Source organism: Chelonia mydas, chromosome 6 (assembly GCF_015237465.2).
Source record: "Chelonia mydas isolate rCheMyd1 chromosome 6, rCheMyd1.pri.v2, whole genome shotgun sequence".
Lineage (NCBI taxonomy): Eukaryota > Metazoa > Chordata > Testudines > Cheloniidae > Chelonia > Chelonia mydas.
Window position 1 is genome coordinate 75,811,403 of NC_051246.2, and position 19,692 is coordinate 75,831,094.

The following is a 19,692-nucleotide window of genomic DNA, read 5'->3' on the forward strand; positions in this document are numbered from 1 at the left end:
TACAGTATCTAGCACAATTGGGCCCAGATCTGATTGGCCCTTAGATGCTACCATAACATAAATGATTAATAATAATAAAAGGAAACAATTGAAAGGTTTGGGCAATGCACAGTTATTTTCTGTGTACACTAACCATGAGAACTGAGTAATGTGAGATTCATAGAGTAAAAGGGTGAAATCTTGGCTCCACTGAAGTAAATTAGGGTAAGCTTTTTCCACTTTTAATGTCCATACACTGGCTTTTATTCTAAAGTACTCTGTCGCAGATTAGCCACTGGGCCAAATGGGCCCGTGCCCCCCTGGAAAAATGGGCACCCCTGTGCCCCGCCCACTCGGCGCTCCTGCGGGCAGGGCAGGTGGGACAAGCTGGACAAGCCTCCATACCTGACCCAGCTCCCTGGCAGGAGTGCTGGGGGGGAAGCGGGGGGAAGAGGTGCACACAGGCAGAAGGGGTGGAGAGGGGCCCCTGCTTACTCTGGGCCAGGGCCCCACAAACCTCTAATCCACCTCTGAAAGCACTTATACGTCACGCTTTCTGATTTTTTTTCCCTTTTGAAGATTCTGTCACCAATATGTTTTTCATTTAATGTTGTGTCACCGTTTCAGGGTCTCAGTGGGCCTGATTCTGATCTCACACTGAGGTAAATCGGGAGTAACTCCACTGAATTCAGCAGAATTACACTGGTGTAAACTGGTGTGGAATCACATTTCAAAAATATTAAAAGTAGAGCTATTTATCTTTCCTCCCAAAATCTCTCTTGCTCAGTCCCTTTTTACTCCTGACAGCTCCAGTTTCTTCATTCACCCTAACTTGAAACCCTGATACAACCTTTGGCTTCTTTGTTTCTCCCCTTCTCTCATTAAGTTCTGTCTCTTCTTCCTTCTATAATATCTCAAAAACCAGTCCTTTTTCTCAGATACTAAAAATGTGGTCTATGCCTTGGTCATCTCACATTTTGACTAGTGTAGCCTGCTCCTCCTATCCTTTCTGCTTTGACTGTTTACCCAACCCCACTCATCTTCATCTTCTGTTGTTCTGACTGTGTTTCATCTGTCAGCTTGTCTTTTATCCTTTTTCTGAAGCAGGTTCAAAATTCTTGTATTCATTTTCAAAGCTCTTCACATGTCTGTCCCACCTACATCTTCGGTCTCGTTTTCTCCTATATTCCCATTTCCTCCTTATTTTCTTCTTAGCTCCTGTCCTTAAATTCCCCCTCTTTTCTCTTTTATATTCTGAACTTCATATTTTTTCATGTTGACCTTGGATTGCACACCCTCTGTGTTTCAATTGAGTTTCCTCTCTTTCAAATCTCTCCTTAAAACCTACTGCTTCTGTTTAGCCTTCTGATACTGAGCCATTGCTCCACTTTCATCTTTTTTGAAATTATCTGAATTGGAATGCACGCTTTTCAGGGCAGGGACCTAGTCTTTTGTATGTCTAATGTGCTGACGCAATTAGGGTACTTTATCTGTCATAACATAAATACACGTTCTCTCTGGTTTTAATTTTTTTTCTTTGCAATGTCTGTCTTATAATACATGTTTTTCCTGTATCACATTGATTTTTTTCGTCTGGTTAGCAGCTGAGCCCACTGTGGTCCCATCTTTAATGGCATGTCTACACTGCAATTAGGCACCCGCAGCTGATCCATGCCAGCTGGCTTGGGCTTGGGCTAGGGGGCTGTTTGAGTGCAGTGTAGATTTTCGGGTTCAGGCTGCAGCCCAAGCCCTGGGATACTCCCACCATGTGGGGTCCAAATGCCCAGGCTTCAGCCTGAGCCCAAATGTCTACACCACACACAAACATCCCTTTAGCCCAAGTCAGCTGGCAGGGGCTGGCTGTGGGTTTTTAATTGCAGTGTAGATCTACCCATACAGGCCCCAGTAAAAAAACAACCTCCACCTCACCATTCTGCTCCTAATATTTATGAATGGTGGCAGAGTATCAGTAGTGGGAGGTTTGGTTGAAACCTGTTTATATTCTTCCATGAATATAAAGGAGTAAAACTGTAAATAAATAGCTTTTCCCAAATGCCATTCATTGGGGCGGGGAGGAGGGGGAGAGAGAGAGAATGTGACTGTCTTTATAGTCCAGTGGTTAGGACCCTCAACTGAGATGTGGAAAAGTCAGGTTCAAGTCCCTACACCAATGTGTATTTATTAGTGGACCCTTGTCCTGCGAGCCCCCCACGGCTCCCTCCCCTCCATAACCTGGCTGGCTGCACGCCCTGCAGCCCGTTCGCTTCTGAACAGCACCACGGGAACAACTTTATATGCTCGTGTTCCACAGGTCTCACTTCCTCACCCACATGCCGCTTCGTGATACCAAGTGGCGGGACTATCTACCACCTTTAGAGGGTGAGGGACCCCGGTGGGCCAGCCTCTATTCCACCCTGATCCCACAGGTCGCTGGGGATATCAGTTGGTGACTCCTTCATGGAGCCGTGAGCACGGGTGTATATCTGGCGTCGTTCACCCCTATCCCTGATGCCTGCCCTTTTTGCGGCATGAGGGAGAACCTGGTGCACGCCTATCTAGAAAGCACCAGATTGCAGCCCCTATTCTGGCTCCTCTAGAGCCTCCTGTTGAGGTTCTGGCTGCACTTTTCCCCACATTTATGTATATTTGCACACCCTGTCCGTGGTCCCATGAAGTCGTGATACCTCCTCATCAACCTCCTCCTGGCCCTGGCCAAAGTGGCCATCTACAATACCAGGAGGAGGATGCTGGACGACGGGGTGCTCTGCGACTATGGGGCCTATTTCCGTTCCTCCCTTGTTTCACACATCTGGGCAGAGTTCCTCTGGACAGCGTCCGCTGGCTACCTAGACAGCTTTCAGGAGCAGTGGGCGCTGTCCGGGGTTCTCTGCTTGGTGTCCTCTGGATCCCTAGGTCTGAACCTGTGACCTCCACTCCCGTCCCTGTTATTCCTTAGTTGTCCCCTGAATTCAGTGGGGTCCGGGGTCCAGTGGCTCCTCCCACAAGGCTGGGGGAGAAGCCTTTAGATGCAGATGGGCACAAGCCCACCCGCTTCCCAGAAATTCAATAAGACCTCAGTACAGGATACAGTTGCATTACTTGTAATTAAATTGTGAGAGTTGGCGACACTGGACTAAAGACACTTTTTAAAAGTAAGAGATTCTATATAGAAGTGCTTGTTTGATAACAAAAAGAAGTGGGAAGGAAATATGATTTGTTTGACTCTGACTCATTTTCAACTTTTACTGGCATGTGAATCAGATGACCTTGCTTTGGCAGTATACACTCACCATCTCAGCACACGAAAGTGTGATGTTTCTGAATTCACTGCTGCTAATGTGGATTGTGGAAACAATAATGTTGTCCTCCACCTCCAGCCTCTTCTTTTGAAGGCCTTGGTTGAAAGTTGACCATGACATACTGTCTTTTATTGCTGAATAGCTGTATTTGTATTTAACTGTGCAGCAGATTTGTGTGAGGGTTACCTAAAGATAAAGCAGTTATAAAGTGTAGGCAATTAAGGAAGAAGAAATCCAATTCAAGATGGAGTTGTTTGACATAAAGACATCACTGTAACCACTGAGATTTTTATGTTGTGCAACCAGAGGTCATTACTGATGGTACCAATAGTAAGGACATTTGGACCTGAGACACTTGGTTAGCTTTCCACTGAGGAAATGCTGGTAAAATTGAGCTGCCAAAAAGCTAAGTATTATTGGAAGCTAATAGCCCAGTGATAATAGAAGAGAAATTGGGTTTGATTTTTATTAGAAAATTTAATGCTAGGGAAATGTGCCAGACTGAGTCCTGAAAACAGAAGTCGTTAGTTTATTTCAGGGAAAGGTTTAGCATAGGTATCGTGTGAAGCCTTCCAGACATAGTCTCACAAGTTCCTGATTTCCCACCTGAGAAAAGTGGCAAGGGTTCAAGGAAGTGTTACTGAAATGAATGGACTCTTTCTAGGAGAAGTCCCCAAAAGAGAGGTGGTAATGGGAGACAGCAGTTCTGCCACCACACTCCTCTCTCATGGAGTTCTATTGGACTCTGTTTTTTCCCCCTCTGGTCGTGGTCACATTTATATGCATCCACTAGAAGATACAGGGAAATTTGATGGACTCAAATGTCAGCAATATGCAGATGCTACACATGTATCTGACCTCCACAATATTGAATAACACCACTGACACTGAACTAAACCAGTTGCTGGCTGAAATCATCACAGGTTGAAGGTAGATATGGCTGAAGCTGAATCTTAGCAAGATGGAAGTTATGTTTGGTAGTCAGAGGAAAAAAATTCTAAGAGCTTGCAACCATATTGCACCTCCTTTGTTCAAAGACTGCTATCCACAACTTCACAAGTCAATATGAAGTGCAGAGTTCTTTTGGATTTCTCGCATAGCAGTATATATGAGCAATGCATTTACCCTTTCCAAGAGGCTGGGGCACTCTGTCCCGTCCTTGAAGATTATGGCGTGGCCTCACTAATGTGTGCCTTCATGTCTGGTCTATAGCAATGCGGTCTATGTGGGCTTGAATTCAGTGCAGATAATGTGGATTGTGAAACCAATAATGTCATCTCTGAGATGAATACAATAATGTAGTGCTGATAAAACTACAGCAGGTACAGAATGCAGCCACTTACCTCCTCAGAAGCATGGGTTAGTATAAGCACATTCCCTGCACTGGCTTCCCATAGAATATTGTGTTTAAATTTGAGTAGGTCCTTATTTTCAAGTTACTATGTGACCTGGGGTCAGGATAACTAAAAGAGCCTCTGGGACCTCAATCCCCATCAATGATTCTAGTTCTCTTGCGAGACAATCTGCTACAACAGTAAATTTCATCTGTGCAAGAGACAGAATCTTCTTGGGAGCTGGCTCAAGGCTGTGAAACTGACTTCCACAGGAACTTACTCTGAGAAATACCTCAAATTTCATTGCTTTCCCGTTCAAATGCTAAGCATGCTTCTCTGAACTGGTCTTCTCATATAGCAGCACATAGCACATCTCTTTTGGGGAGAAAATTCCTCTCCTCCCCAAATGCTCCATGCACACACTAGTTCCCTTGGGTCAAAAGTTCGAGAGGAACCACGTGTGCAAGGTGCTAGTCATTTTATTTAATCTATGTTTAGAAGGTGTTCAGGTACAATTGTGATGGGTATGGTATAAAAATAAGAACAGAATGTGTCTCAAACCTTTCCTAGAGGAATAAACTTGATGTGGGAGGGAAGAGAGAACAGTTCAGTTTCCATGCCAATAAAGTCCTCTGTCTCTAGTCTGCAAAAAGGTGTCATGTAGTGCCGTTTTTGCTGGCTTTAAGGTGTGGACACTTAGCCCTATGAACTGGACCAAGAAAATCAGACTGTACCAGATGATGACTAGTAGTCATTACTGAGCTGGGCTTGATTTGAAGTACTAATGTAGAGGTGAAAAGTTCTTTATCCCATTATCATCGAGTCAGTGTCCACTAATTATGATTCTGATGAAGGTGATGGTGGTTTGCTTTAGGACTTGTTTCTTTTGTGCAAGGTTTTAAGACAGGGGTGGGCAAACTTTTTGGCCTGAGGGCCACATCATGGTTCCGAAACTGTATGGAGGGCCGGGTAGGGAAGGATGTGCCTCCCCAAACAGCCTGGACCCTGCCCTCTATCTGCCCCTTCCCACTTCCCACCTCCTGACTGCCCCCCTCAGAACTCCTGACCCATCCAAACCCCCTGCTCCTTGTCCCCTGATGGCCCCTCCCGGGACTCCGTGTCCCTAACTGCCCCCCCAGGACCCAACCCCCTATCCAACCTCCCGGTCCCCTGACTGACCCGATCCCTATCCACATTCCCCCCCACCCCCCGACAGGCCCCCCAGGACTCCCACACCTATCCAACCTCTCCCTGTCCCCGACTGCGCCTCGGGACCCCCTGCCCCTTATCCAACCCCCCTGCTTCCCAGCCCCCTTACCATACTGCTCAGAGCACCAGGACTGATAGCTGCGCCGCCTGACCGGAGCCAGCCACAGCGCCATGCAGGCTAGAGCACTGGGGCAGGCTGGCGGCTCTTGCTGCCATGCTTCCCGGCAGGAGCTTGCAGCCCTGCCTCGCAGAGCGCTGGTGTCACGGCGAGCTGAGGCTGCGGGGGAGAGGGGCTAGCCTCCCCAGCCGGGAGCTCGAGGGCCGGGCAGGATGGTCCCGCGGGCTGGATGTGGCCTGTGGGCCGTAGTTTGCCCACCTCTGCTTTAAGAACATAAGAATAGTCATACTGGTTCAGACCAAATGTCCATGTAGCCCAGTATCCTGTCTTCCGACAAGGACCAATGCCAAGTACTTCAGAGGGAATTAACAGAACAGGTAATCATCAAGTGATCCATCCCTGTTACCCATTCTCAGCTTCCGGCAAACAGAAGCTAGGGACACCATCCCTGCCCATCCTGGCTGATAGTCATCAATGGACCTATCCCCCATGAATTTACATAGTTCTTTTTTGAACCCTTTGTTATAGTCTTGGCCTTCACAACATCCTCTGGCAAAGAGTTCCACAGGTTGACTGTGCGTTGTGTGAAGAAATAATTCCTTTTGTTTGTTTTATATATGGTGCCTATTAATTTCATTTGGTGACCCCTAGATCTTGTGTTATGAGAAGGAGTAAATAACACTTCCTTATTTACTCTCTCGACACCAGTCATGATTTTATAGACCTCTATCATGTCCCCCATTTGTTGTCTCTTTTTCAAGCTGAAAAGTCCCAGTTTTATTAATCTCTCTTCATACGGAAGCTGTTCCATACTCCTAATAATTTTTGTTCCCTTTTTCTGAACCTTTTCCAATCCCAATATATCTTTTTTGAGATGGGGCGACCACATTGGCAGGCAGTATTCAAGATGTGGGCGTACCATGGATTTATATAGAGGCAATATGATATTTTCTTTCTTATTAGCTGTCCCTTTCTTAATGATTCCTAACACTCTGTTAATTTTTTTGACTGCTGCTGCACATTGAGTGGATGTTTTCAGAGAACTATCCACAGTGATGCTAAAATCTTTCTATTTCTTTGAATTAACCTCACGGATTTGACTGTAATTTCACACCCTTGCATGTCTTTGATTCTTTGTTCAGTTCAGTGAACATTTTTTACTGGATGTTTGTTTTTCTCTTTCTCTAGAAGTCTTTAATATGCAGAAATAGCAGATGTTTTTGAGTTATTGTTTTTGAAAATAATGAATCTGAATTTGCATGACACTTCAGCTCTGGATTATGAACTATCTTGATCCTTTCCCTTTTGAAAATACAGTCTTTAAGAACTCTTCAGTGATACTACATTTTTTTAAAGTTACATACAATATATTCGTTCTTTATAGATATTTTGTTGACCTTGCCATGTACTTTTATTGAACTTACTTTACTATAGTGTTTTACTTTTAATAAGATGTTAACAAAGATCCTTTGATTTTCCTTAAATTTTAAAAGTAGTTTGAAATAAAGCAGGAATGCAAAGGCATTGATGGATGTAAAAAGTAAAAATTTCAACTATATATGTCTGATTATGTTGTTTTGGTTTTCATTCTCCACAAGTTAGTGTCAGCAAATCAGATTGTAGTTTTAGATGATCAATGACCAAAGGCATATTATAAAATACATAATAAAAATGCTCTTACAACTTTCATTTATGCAAGTAACCCTTATTTACACCAGTAATCCCATTGAAGTCATTGGAACTATTCATATCACTGAGGTTTGCATAGTTGGACATGTTGTTTGACCTATTAACATATGTTTTAATTATTTATGAAACACTTAGAAGACCTCACCAGATATAGTCACAGGATTTGGAATAGCATTGTTTCCTGATAAGAACAGTACTCCAAGTTAAATGCAAAAGATGTTTGATAGAATGAACCTTTGCAGTCACTTTTGTTGCATCTGTGCATTAAGACAACTTTGCCCCCCCCCCCCAGCATTTTCCATCAATTGCTAAGAAATATCAGATAATATATTGTAGTTCTCTTTCTGATGAGTAGTAAAATCATTTCTGAATTTTAAGCCCTTCAAAGTAAACTTCTCTAGTGCAATGAAAGTTATATCCAGAAGAGAAAATCCAAAATACCAAGTTTGATGATAAAACCCTGCAGTTTGTCTGATATGTCCTACATATATGTCATATTCTGCATTTGTGATCATGCAGTAAAACACCCTTGGTGAAATCTTTTGTCCCCACTGAGGTCAACTCCTGTTAACTTCGATGGGGCCAGGATTTCACCTCTGGGTTTATTATAATGCATGCAGAAGAAGAGTTAAAGGAAGCCCTTAAGCTTTAAAATCGAATTTCCTGATGTTTATGAGTGTAAGTCACAGTCATGGTATTATATCCAAGCAGTGTTTGTGTGGAATATATCAAGTTAAAAATAATTTTTATGCTGATTTTTTTTAAGCATATTAACTGTAGTAGAAATGGCTAGCACTATTGAGACAGGGTTAACAAGTGAAATCCAATAAGAAACAAACTTCTCTCCCTAATGGACTATTCTTTAGCGGTTCAAGATAGTTTGTAAGCTTCTTGGGCAGGGACCATATTTTCTGTGTGCTTGTACAGTATCTGTCACAGTGGTACTCTGATCAATATTCTCTTTTGTCTTAGCTCCTATCTGTGGATCCAGTGACTGTCAGAGCCCAGTTTAATAGCTATAGCCTTTTTTATGCTAGGAAAATGACCTGTTGCTCACTGTGGGTGTCAGAAATCATTGCTGAATACAGTTTGACTTCCTGTACACACTGGCAAAAACATGTTCAGCACTATTTCAGAAATGTTGGTAAAACCTATTTCTGAAATGGTGCTGAACACAATTTGTCCTAATCTCTATTTGCAGCTAAACTGTGTGAGGCTGAACTGGTTGCTGACAACAGGTATTAGCAACAACTGATTTTCCTATTGTAAACCAGATTTATGAATGCAGCCTCTCTGACTTCCATTCCTTTACTCCCTCTGTCCCTTCATTGACACTGTCTACTTTCTCTTACCATTCATTCCATAGTCCCACATTAATTTTCACCTTCTCTCCTTCACTCCATTTTGCCTTCCTACCTCCTATTTTCTCCTCCCCATACACACCATCCCTCACTTTTGCTGAATTTGTGTATGTATGAGAGACTGTGAACAAGAAGGCAAGGGAGAGAAAGAGGAGTAGCAGAAATCTACTGTTAGAGGAGGAAGAGCAAGCTAGTCACTTAGAAGAAGATTATCCACAAATATGAGATAGCTAAATTAGCTTGTGAAAATATAACCTGAAAGCATTAGAATAAAACTTACTGTTAAATGCTTTGCTTTTAGTCATCAGAAGGGCTTGATTGGTTTGTGTTGTCTGTCTTTGTAAGAAAATGTGGCTGTTTGTGTATAGTGTGTGCAGTTTTCAATAACTTGTATTTGTTAATTTTATTTTTGATATTTTTCTTTTTTGTTGTTCATGTTGTTAATAATAGAGAGTTCCTTAACAAATGTTGGGATAGCCTTTTCCCAAACCTCCCTACTTGGAAGTATTTTAATGTACTACTTCTTCCTTCTGCTGCAGTGATTGTAAAAAAACGGTGTACAGGGGTGTATAAGAGCTATAAATCTCCTAGCAATGTTGACAAACTTGTTCAGTAATGGGAAACATGAGAATTTATATTCCGTAATTTATCATAAACTAAAAATACACAAATATCCATGAGGGGCATTTTTATTCTAAAAAAATAGCCAGTTAATAACAGCTGTGTAGACGCACAATGACTTTCACATCATAATTGTTGAATACCTCAATATGGTGAAGGAGGCTCCAGAAAATAATTTGTTTCTAAATACTTAAAATCATTCCAAATTCTGTTTTCCTGAAGCCTGTTAATTCCACGCTACTGTCAATTTCCAAGATTATAATTCTAAATTGAAAATTAATGCATCCAGCAATAACTAATGAGATTAGTATTTGCTCTACCACAAATCCAACTGGTTGAACAAACTATAATATATGATAGAAAGCTGCCGTAATATGTTTTTTGGAAACTGCATTACTGTGGCATTGAACAGTTACTGTTGAAAATATTGTTTTACAGTGAAAAGGGTTCATTTAATTATGAAAGAAAACCATAATAGGTTAAACAGGGTGAATTTAACATGGACAAGATATATTTTGGTGGCAATGGTAGTATACTTCCACACTGTCTGTCAGTCAGGAAAAGGTGATGTCCACGTAATGACAATAAGGATGATTTGCATAATTTAGATGACCATGAGTAAAGCAGTTGTTGAACCCCTTATTAAGGAGATTGTGTATAGACATTTTAGAAACTGATTTTTCCCCTAGAGTCTTATCATTTTCTATTTTAATCCTGATAACGTGGCATGACTAAATTCATAAGCATTGTTGTACTCTTGCAACAGATTTTTAAAAATATTTAAATTCATTTATGGTGTTTGTTAGATCTGGTGAAATGTTCACAGCAAACAGTTTTTTTGCATGCAGTGGCTTCACTGTACATTGGCAACACGCCTGTGAAATAGTGTCAATTTTGTGAAAAAAAAAAATGTATAGTATTTCCATCAGGAGGAGTAGGGCAAATTTGAGCAGGTACCAACCAGTGTCACAAGCCTGAGAGCCCAGGACAACCTAGCTTCTATTCGTATCTCAAATCCTGACGGGCTTTAATAATACTGTGGATATATTATATCATTCTACAAACAGTTGGCGAGATTCTCCCCTCCGTTATGTGGTGTACATCAAGAATAACTTTAATGAAGTCAATAAAATTAAAATGGTCCATAAATTACAAAGACAAAGAGAACCATTGTGACTACCTAGTTTGACTTCCTGACAACACAGGGCATAGGACGTCCCTGAATTAAGTCCTGTTTGAACTAGAGCATATCTTTTAGAAAAACATCTACCACAAGGCTTGGCAAGTTGTTCTAATGGTTAATTACTCTCACTGTTAAAAATTTGTATCTTATTTCTAGTCTAAATTTGTTTAGCTTAAACTCCCAGACATTGGATATTGTCATACCTTTGTCTGCTAGATTGAAGAGCCTTCTATTATCAAATTTCTGTTCCCTGTAAGTGTTTTATAGACTGCAATCAAGTCACATCTTAACCTTCTCTACGATAAATGAAATAGATTGAGCTCCTTGAGTTTTTCACTGTTAGGCATGATTTCCAACCCTTCAATCCTCTTCTCTGAACCCCCTCCAGTTTTTCAACATCCTTCTTGAATTGTGGACTCCAGAACTGGATTCACTACTCCAGTAGTGGTCGTACCAATGCGCAAAACAGAGGTAAAATAACCTCCCTACTCCTAATCAATATTCACCTGTTTATACATATGCAAACTTGATCAGTAATGATCTTATCTTTTCTTGCAGGTCATTGATAAAAGTATTATATTGCATAGGGTTACAAATGGATCCCTGTGGGACTCCTAAAAACACACCTGTTCAATGATGATTCTCCAGTTACAATTATATTTTGAGATCTATCCATTTAATATATGCCGTCCTGATTTTGTAATCATTCTAGTTTTTAAATCAAAATGTCATGTGGTACCACGTCAGATGCCTTACAGAAGTCTGTTTATGACCTGCACTATTACCTTTATCAACCAAATTTATAATCTCATAAAAAAAGCAAGTTAGTTTGACAAAATCTGTTTTCCATAAATCCATGTTAAAGGGCATTCATTATATTATCATTTAATTCTTTAATAATTGAGTTTTGTGTTAGCTGTTCCACTCTTTTGCTTGCAACTGATGTCAGGCTGGAAGACCTGTAACTAACTGGTTTCAGAGTAGCAGCTGTGTTAGTCTGTATTCGCAAAAAGAAAAGGAGTACTTGTGGCACCTTAGAGACTAACCAATTTATTTGAGCATAAGCTTTCATGAGCAAGAGTTCACTTCATCGGATGCATTCCAATGTAGCTCACAAAAGCTTATGCTCAAATAAATTGGTTAGTCTCTAAGGTGCCACAAGTACTCCTTTTCTTTCTGTAACTAACTGGGTCATCTCATTTACCCCTTTTAAATACTGAAACAACACTAACTCCTTCCAGTCCTTTGGAAGTTCCCCAGTGTTCCAAGATTTATTGAAAATAAACATTAATGGTCTGGATTCCTCCTGAGCCAGCTCTTTAAAACATCTTGGGTGGAAGTTATTTCATCTGGACCTGCTGATTTAAAAATGTCTAACTTTAGTAACTGCTGTTTAACATCCTTCAGAGTTACTGTTGAAATGGAAAGATCCTCCTGACTTTCTGTTGCAGTTAGAGTTATTTTGATGTAAAATTCTTGTGGAAGGAGAATAATTATGCCTAACAATCTCCCTGTGAAATAGGCAAGTATCGTTGTTCCATATTTGACAGACTGGGAAGTTGAGGCTCAGAGTGGGTAAGTGCCTTGCTCAAAGTGACAGTTTTGAAATTAGGATTATAACCCAGGTTTTCTGATTTCCAGTTCATGCCTAATCCACTAGACTACAATGTGTCCTAGAGCAATGACTTAACATTTGTGACTCCTTCGTAAAATGGTGGTAATGTTATTTGCCAGAGGCAAAAGGGAAATCAAAATGTTTTAAGAGTACACTGGCAAGTATGTGTAGGGCCTTACCAAATTCACAGCTGTGAAAAACACGTCATGGACTGTGAAATCTGGTCTCCACCATGAAATCTGGTCTTGTGTGTACTTTTACCCTATGCTATACATATTTCACAGGGGAAACCAGCATTTCTCAAACTGGGGGTCCTGACTCAAAGAGGCGTTGCAGTGGGGTTGCAAGGTTACTGTTGCAAGGTTGTGTTGTTGCCACCCTTACTTCTGCACTGCTGTCAGTGGACAGAGAGTGGTGGCTGCTGGCCAAGGGCCCAGCTCTGAAGGCACAGCACAGAAGTAAGGGTAGCAAAACCATACCATGCCATCCTTACTTCTGCGCTGCTGCTGCCAGTCACGCTTCCTTCCGAGCTAGGCTCCCGGCCAGCAGCTGCCACTCTCCGGCCACCCAGCTCTGAAGGTAAGGCCACTGCCAGCAGCAGCGCAGAAGTAAAGATGGCAATACCACGACCCCCCCTATAAAAACCTTGCAACCCCTTTTGGGTCACGACCCCTACAGTTACAACACGGTGAAATTTCAGATTTAAATATCTGAAATCATGAAATTTATGATCTTAAAAATCCTATGACCGTGAAATTGACCAAAATGTACCGTCAATTTGTTAGGGCCCTAAGTATGTGGATAGGTATGATTATTATCCGGTTTTGCATATGGGGAGATTGAAAGAGAGATTAAGTGATTTGCAGGGTGTCATTGTGACCTTCTTAATAACTGGGGTTCTAATCCTGATTATGCCTGTGATTTCCTGTTTGACCCTCTCATAGGGAAACTGAGGCTATCTGTTAGATTGGCAAAATATTTCTCTACCTCATAGTAATAGGTGTGAGGCCTGGTAAAAATAATGCTTATAGAGTGTGATGTAAGTGCAGTTTCAGTCAATAAAAGAAGTAGCAGAGGTGAGAATAGAATTCAGGATTTTAGGCTTCCATGATTTTGTTCATTCATCTGTGCCATAGGGTCTCTAGGAAGATGATCCTGTCTTTCTTGCACCTTTATATGCAAGGGTTCCCCCCCCCCTCAGGTTTTGCATGATTCCCTACAAAAGATGTTCACATTTTTGCAAAAAAAAACAAACAAAAAACTTTTTACAGATTTCAACCAACTCCATTCGTACTTTTTCTGCCATTGTACATCTAGAGTGCAAATTGTCGTCATAGTGCCTGTGCACCAGTTACCTCATCACCATAACTCTATTTATAGAAAGAGATGTACTAAAGCAGCCATGGGGGAGATGGATAATAAGTTATGAAAAATCTCTCTATATTGGACTATAATTCAAGGTTGAATGCAAATGTGTGGCTAGTAATTAGAACACAGGATTGGATGGCAATGCTTCTGGGTTCTGTTCGTGCCTCTGCCACTGGCTTACTAAGTGACCTTGGGCCAGCCTCTTAGCTGCTCTCAGTCTAAAATGGATATAATACTTAACTACAAAGGAAATTTTGAGATCTACTTGTTTGTAAAGTGTTTTGTGATTCTTGGATAAAGGGCATTCTAGAAGTGCAAAGTATTATTATATTGTTAGCACATTGCTTTCAGTTTAGATACTCTTCCATAGTAACTCAGAAAACAAATTACAATATTTTTTCAAAAGAAGGTTGTGTCTGCTTCTCATTGCATTACTCTTTTTATACTGGAACTTGATAGTGGATCATTAAGAATTCAAATGGATTAGTTGAATGACATGGAAGTTTATTTCTGGTGTCTCTGGAGATGGGAAGAGGCTTTAACAATTCAGTATCATAATTAAAATTTTAAAGAGGAATAATCCAATGAAATGAAAAATTACTGCTGTTTGGTGATTTAAAATAAAAATTATTTTAGGTTGCGTGGATAAATAATTTCTGAAATGTCTGTGTTCTTTAATTAGGTTTATTCAGGTACATTACATCTGACTTTATAGTCTGCTTTTGCTCTTTCCATATTTTCTAAGTCAAAGAACATAAGAAGCTTAGATATGTAAGACTGCATTCAAAGGTCTCTAAAGGGGGAAGTTTTGCATAGAATTTTGCAAGCTACATAGAAATCTAAAACTGACTATTTTAAAGTGTTTTCAGAAGTAGGCTTCCTTTCCTACAAGGAGGGCTTGGTTGCTCAGCTACCATTTTTTTTCTTTTTAAACACTGGTACTATAGGCCTTAAAAATCGTTACATCCCACGTTTCGTAGTAAACTTTCCAGGGTGAGAGCCATCAGCTTCTGCAGAATCAAAGCTTGCATTTAAAACAACCAGGACAATAACATCCTAAATACAAAATGTTTCTAGCCCTTGTGACTGTAAAGATAACCTTCCCAATGTAAACCGAATGTAAACAATGCATCACTGTCTTCCGGAATCTGTGGACAAATAGCTGCATTGCATCTGCTGTTGCTCAGAGTTTTATCAAGCTGCAACAGTCTTTATCAGTGTTACTGCTGCCACAGGATTCTGAATATGTGCTGTGAAAACCAACAATTAGGTTAATTTCACTTCTTCTATTGCTTAAAACTTTTCCAAGCAGCAGAAGTAGCATCTGGAGCTATTCATTAGGGAAGAGGGCAGAAACTGGGAGAGGGGTAAAGTAGTGCCAATATCCCTAGCAGCAGCAAGAAGGCTGAGGGAGGAGTATAGTAGCAGTATGGTTCTGTTGAACCTCTCCATGCCTGCCACAGCAGCCAGGACACTAGAAGAGGGGACAGAGTAATGAAAATTTCCACCCACTGTCGCAGCCAGGAGACTCTGGGATGTGGGAGGTAAAAGAACAAATAGAGTGGGAGGAGCGTCAAATTTATAAGACACCTGCTAGCTAAAGGGTGACATGAAAGATGAATCCCCCAAGCAGGCTTCAGGCTCAGCTCCCTGATAGGAATTCCAAGGGGGTTGGCTTCTCACTTGACAGTTGCATCTAGATAGGGGGAAACCCACATATTTTTGGCTCTTCATTGTATTAGTCTTTGGCTAGTAGGTTTAGTCTTCTGGCAATTAGGTGTTTGGTAGAATTTCCGAGTCCTTTTATATATGTGAGTGGAAGTTTCTATGATTGGGTTGGTGGATGGATGGTTGTTTTGTGTTTGATGGGTAGAGGAACAGGCAAAAGAAGGGGAGAAATTATTTGAATAAGATAGAAAAGAGGTAAGAAAAAAAGAGAGCAGGAAGAAGAAAGGAGAGCCAACATATTCTGGGGGCCATGGAGGAAAGGAAGAGAGAAATACAAATGGGGAGAGAAGGAATGGAAGAAACATATATTAAAAGCAATACAAGAAAAGAGACATTCTTTCTTCTAGGAAGGAAAAGTATGCTGAAACCAGTGAGGAACAGAGGGTAGAATAACAATAAGAGATCTATAGTAAGGTACATTTTAAAACAAATATTAAATAGAAAAATGAAAAGCAATGTTACAGTAAAAAGAACAGGAGTACTTGTGGCACCTTTGAGATAAATAAGATAGAAATAGATTTGTTAGTCTCTATCTTATTTATCTCAAAGGTGCCACAAGTACTCCTGTTCTTTTTGCTGTTACAGACTAACACGGCTGCTACTCTGAAATGTTAGAGTAAAATATAGTGTATATAAAACAGTGTGCAACTGTTTTATTTTTTTTATTTTCAGGGGTGTGACTTTGTGGGTGTGGCAGCACCTTCATCAGGGCTAGTAAGCTTAGTTTTTGGACTAGTAGATGTTGGGTATATTTTATTTTTCAAGCCCCTGTCAGATGTTAGAATCTCACTGTGAAGTGATTCACAGGCTATTTTTATGTAGGACCAATGACAATTTGGACTGTGTGCTCTGGCTACCCACACCCTTTGGCTTGTACAGTTGTGATCTGAGTTAAAACAATTTAGGTACAAGATGTTCTTTTTGTAGTTCTGTTGAGCCCCTTGTGTTCAACCATTGTATTGAAAATATATACATTTTATATTTATGGTTTAACAACACTGTGCTATTATCTCATTGTACTGTAGTTTGCCTTTTATAAATGGCTGTAATTGACACTACCAGATTTAGTTGAGCTCCTATTTTTGTAAATGGGGATTTATTTTCCTCTAATAAGATATATCCTTTCAAATTTGATACTGCCATTGTGTAAAATGCTCTTTGCTTTAGTAGATTGACTTAGATAATGAAGTACAGAAAATCTATTTTGCAAATAGTAACAGAAGCATGGCTTATGAATGTGTTCTTTGCGTATATTTTCCTAACTATTAAATGCAAACAATGTGAAGGATTTAAATCTTAGTAAACAATTCCAGGACAAACCCAGAGAAGGACATTAATAAGATTATTTGGAAAAAATAATTATGCAAAAGAGATCAGGTATTTGTACAGTGCAGGAAATTTAACAGGACAAAATATTTACCTGAGAAGGTTTGAACTTATCAGTATAAAGGTTACACTTAACTGAAAATCACTGATTTATTGTCTTTAAAATCGTGGTAATATTATTGTGAGCAAAGGTGTACAGTAGTATATGAAATAAAAACTTACCTGGAGATATTTGATTGAATCTTATTGATTGAAGCTCATTTATCTGTGCTCTGTCTGAATATATGGAAAGACGCTCACCAGGTAGGAAGCTTTTCTATTTAAGTGCATTCTTCTCCTGTGGCTTGTGATTTCTTTCTCCACAGCATTTTTATTCGTTGCTGCTGCTTTCTTTTGTGGTAGTGGTTGTTTCTAATTGATTCTCAGGCATCCTGAATACTTGATTGGATTCTATATGCACCATTTTAGGTTATTCTGTTCTTTCACGGTTCCAGAAAGGGAGCTCTGAACTTCACATCTCTTCAAACAATAGAGGCAGATGAACATACCTCAGATAACTCAAGTGTTCAGTACTTATTAAAAACTGAGTAAAAGCTTTAGCAACCAGTAAATCCCATCTGTTTTCTGTAGATGATTCCAACAGTGAAAAGTTCTTGTTTTCCTATAAATTCAGTAGCTTCCACATTGTATGTTGCTTTGAAAAACTATAATGCAAGATCAGTGGACTTCAGGTTTTGTCTTAACTTTTCACCCATGCTTCAGCCTCATATTTGTAAGGGATGATGACGGGTCTGCTCCTCTCTGCTTCTAATGCTTCTGTCAGACACAGATGTGAAACGCTGTTTTTGAACAGGAGAAAAAAAAATCCCAAAGGGTGTAGTGTTTTGTCATATCTTGGGACAGTGAGCATGCATGGCATCAATGAGTAGCTGATATGAGCTATGCAAACCTGGCACTGAACTGACAGGATGATGCTTTCATACATAATAAACCTATTAATTATTTCTTCTGATGGACAGCAGTGTATACTAGAAGAAAAAAAGCAGCAGATTATAATATTAGGTTTGATAGGTGCTCTCTGTTTGAACAGCTTGTTATCAAGAAATGAATCCAGGAAAAGACTGCTGCTTTTGGGTGTGATCAGGTAGAATGGACAGTGATTGTTTTGACATAGTAAGTGACGGATGTGGGGGTTAAAGCTCCCTTCAGATTAAGACCTCTTTATTGCCAGCTGGAATCAAAGATTAATCATCCAAAAAGAGATGACATTGAAAATTCTGGTTTTGTTTCAGTTTGCTTTTTATTTGTGGATCTGGCTATAGTCTTGCGGTTTGTTTCATTTACAACTTTGTTGTGCAGGTTCAGCCTACACACTTGCTCTGTGTTTTCTCCATTGAACAAATAATTTTAAAACATTCTTTTTCTTATCTTAATTAATTTTTCATTCATTACGGAAGAAGTCACTTGCATGTGAAAAAGATACTGTTTCAGACTTGTTACCCATTTTTGTTGGTTGAGACAATGGCTTTTTGACTCACAAATCCTTTTTTTAATTAGCTGTTAATTTCAAACAAATTGTTCTCCTTTTAATGTCAGTTGAATAATTGCTCTCAAGATTAATATGCCTCTTCATACAAATTAAATAATGTATTTTTAAAAATATATTTAACATAGCATAAACCCTCCCATCAAAAATCTGTCCTTAAAGATTACAGGGTAAAATCTTCATTCCTTGCACCCACGTATTTCTGTTAATGCTAATAGAAAACCTGTACGTGTATTGTGGGGAAAATCTTAGTTTAAAGCTACACTTAGAGCTCCCTAAGATATTAGAAACACAATAATTAAAAATACTGTTAAAGATTTGCCCCCTCCTCGAGAAACTTAGATTTATTTTAATTTTAAATTTTCTTGACAGAAACAATAACAAGTACAAAATTTTGTTTAATTTCCCTTTTGCCTTTGGCACATTGAGACTGGGAACAGAGATATGAAGTTTTGGTTGGGAAGAAATAGGATGCAATCTTCATTTCATGAATGGAAGAGGAGTGGGGAAGAGAGACTTCAAAAATAAGCCTGTGTGTATTGGCAGGCCATCATATGTATGGGGAACAACTTTCAGAACTTGCTCCAATCCTGCTTCAGCTATACAAGCAAGCTCACCTTCGTCCTGCTTGTTAAATTGTTAGCTTTACAAATGCTTGGTCCCTTGGTTTATCCAGTCTGTTAATGATGACTGCAGTTAGTTCAAATCCTATGCCCCATACATAGGGCCCTATCAAATTCCCTGCCGTGAAAAACGTGTCATGGACCGTGAAATGTGATTTTGTGTGTACTTTTACCCTATACTATACAGATTTCACAGGGGAAACCAGTGTTTCTCAAACTGGGGATCCCGACTCAAAGAGAGGTTGCAGGGGAGTTGCGAGGTTATTGTAGGGGAGGTCGTGTTCTTGCCACTCTACTTCTGCGCTGCCTTCAGAGGTCGGAGAGTGGTGGCTGCTGGCCGAGGGCCCAGTTCTGAAGGCGGCAGCAGCACAGCAGTAAGGGTAGCAATACCATACCATTGCCATTCTTACTTCTGCGCTGCTGCAGGTGGTGGCGCTGCCTTCCGAGCTACGAAAAGCTTGTGATCCCTGCCACTACCCCCTTTTGCGTCACGACTGCTACAGTTACAATACCATGAAATTTCAGATTTAAATATCTGAAATCATGAAATTTATGATATTTTAAAATCCTCTGACTCTGAAATTGACCAAAATGCACCATGAATTTGGTTGGGCCCCACTCATGCATATTTCCAAATGGCTCTGGAACACCATGGGCCCTAAGCCCAGAGTTATGCTACCTAGCTGCTGGCTC

At 40.3% G+C, this 19,692-nt stretch overlaps 2 protein-coding genes across 3 annotated transcripts in view; one reads left to right on the forward strand and one right to left on the reverse strand.

Annotated features, from left to right (window-relative positions):
* Window positions 1-17,740, reverse strand: part of CHRM5 (cholinergic receptor muscarinic 5) — an 81,289-nt gene extending 63,549 nt beyond the window's left edge. Inside the window, exon 1 of the mRNA XM_043548086.1 lies at window positions 17,053-17,740. The gene's annotated coding sequence lies outside the window, so the exon portion shown is untranslated. The remainder of the gene's footprint in view (window positions 1-17,052) is intronic.
* AVEN (apoptosis and caspase activation inhibitor) overlaps window positions 1-19,692 on the forward strand; it is a 174,785-nt gene that overhangs the window by 51,625 nt on the left and 103,468 nt on the right. The window lies entirely within an intron of this gene.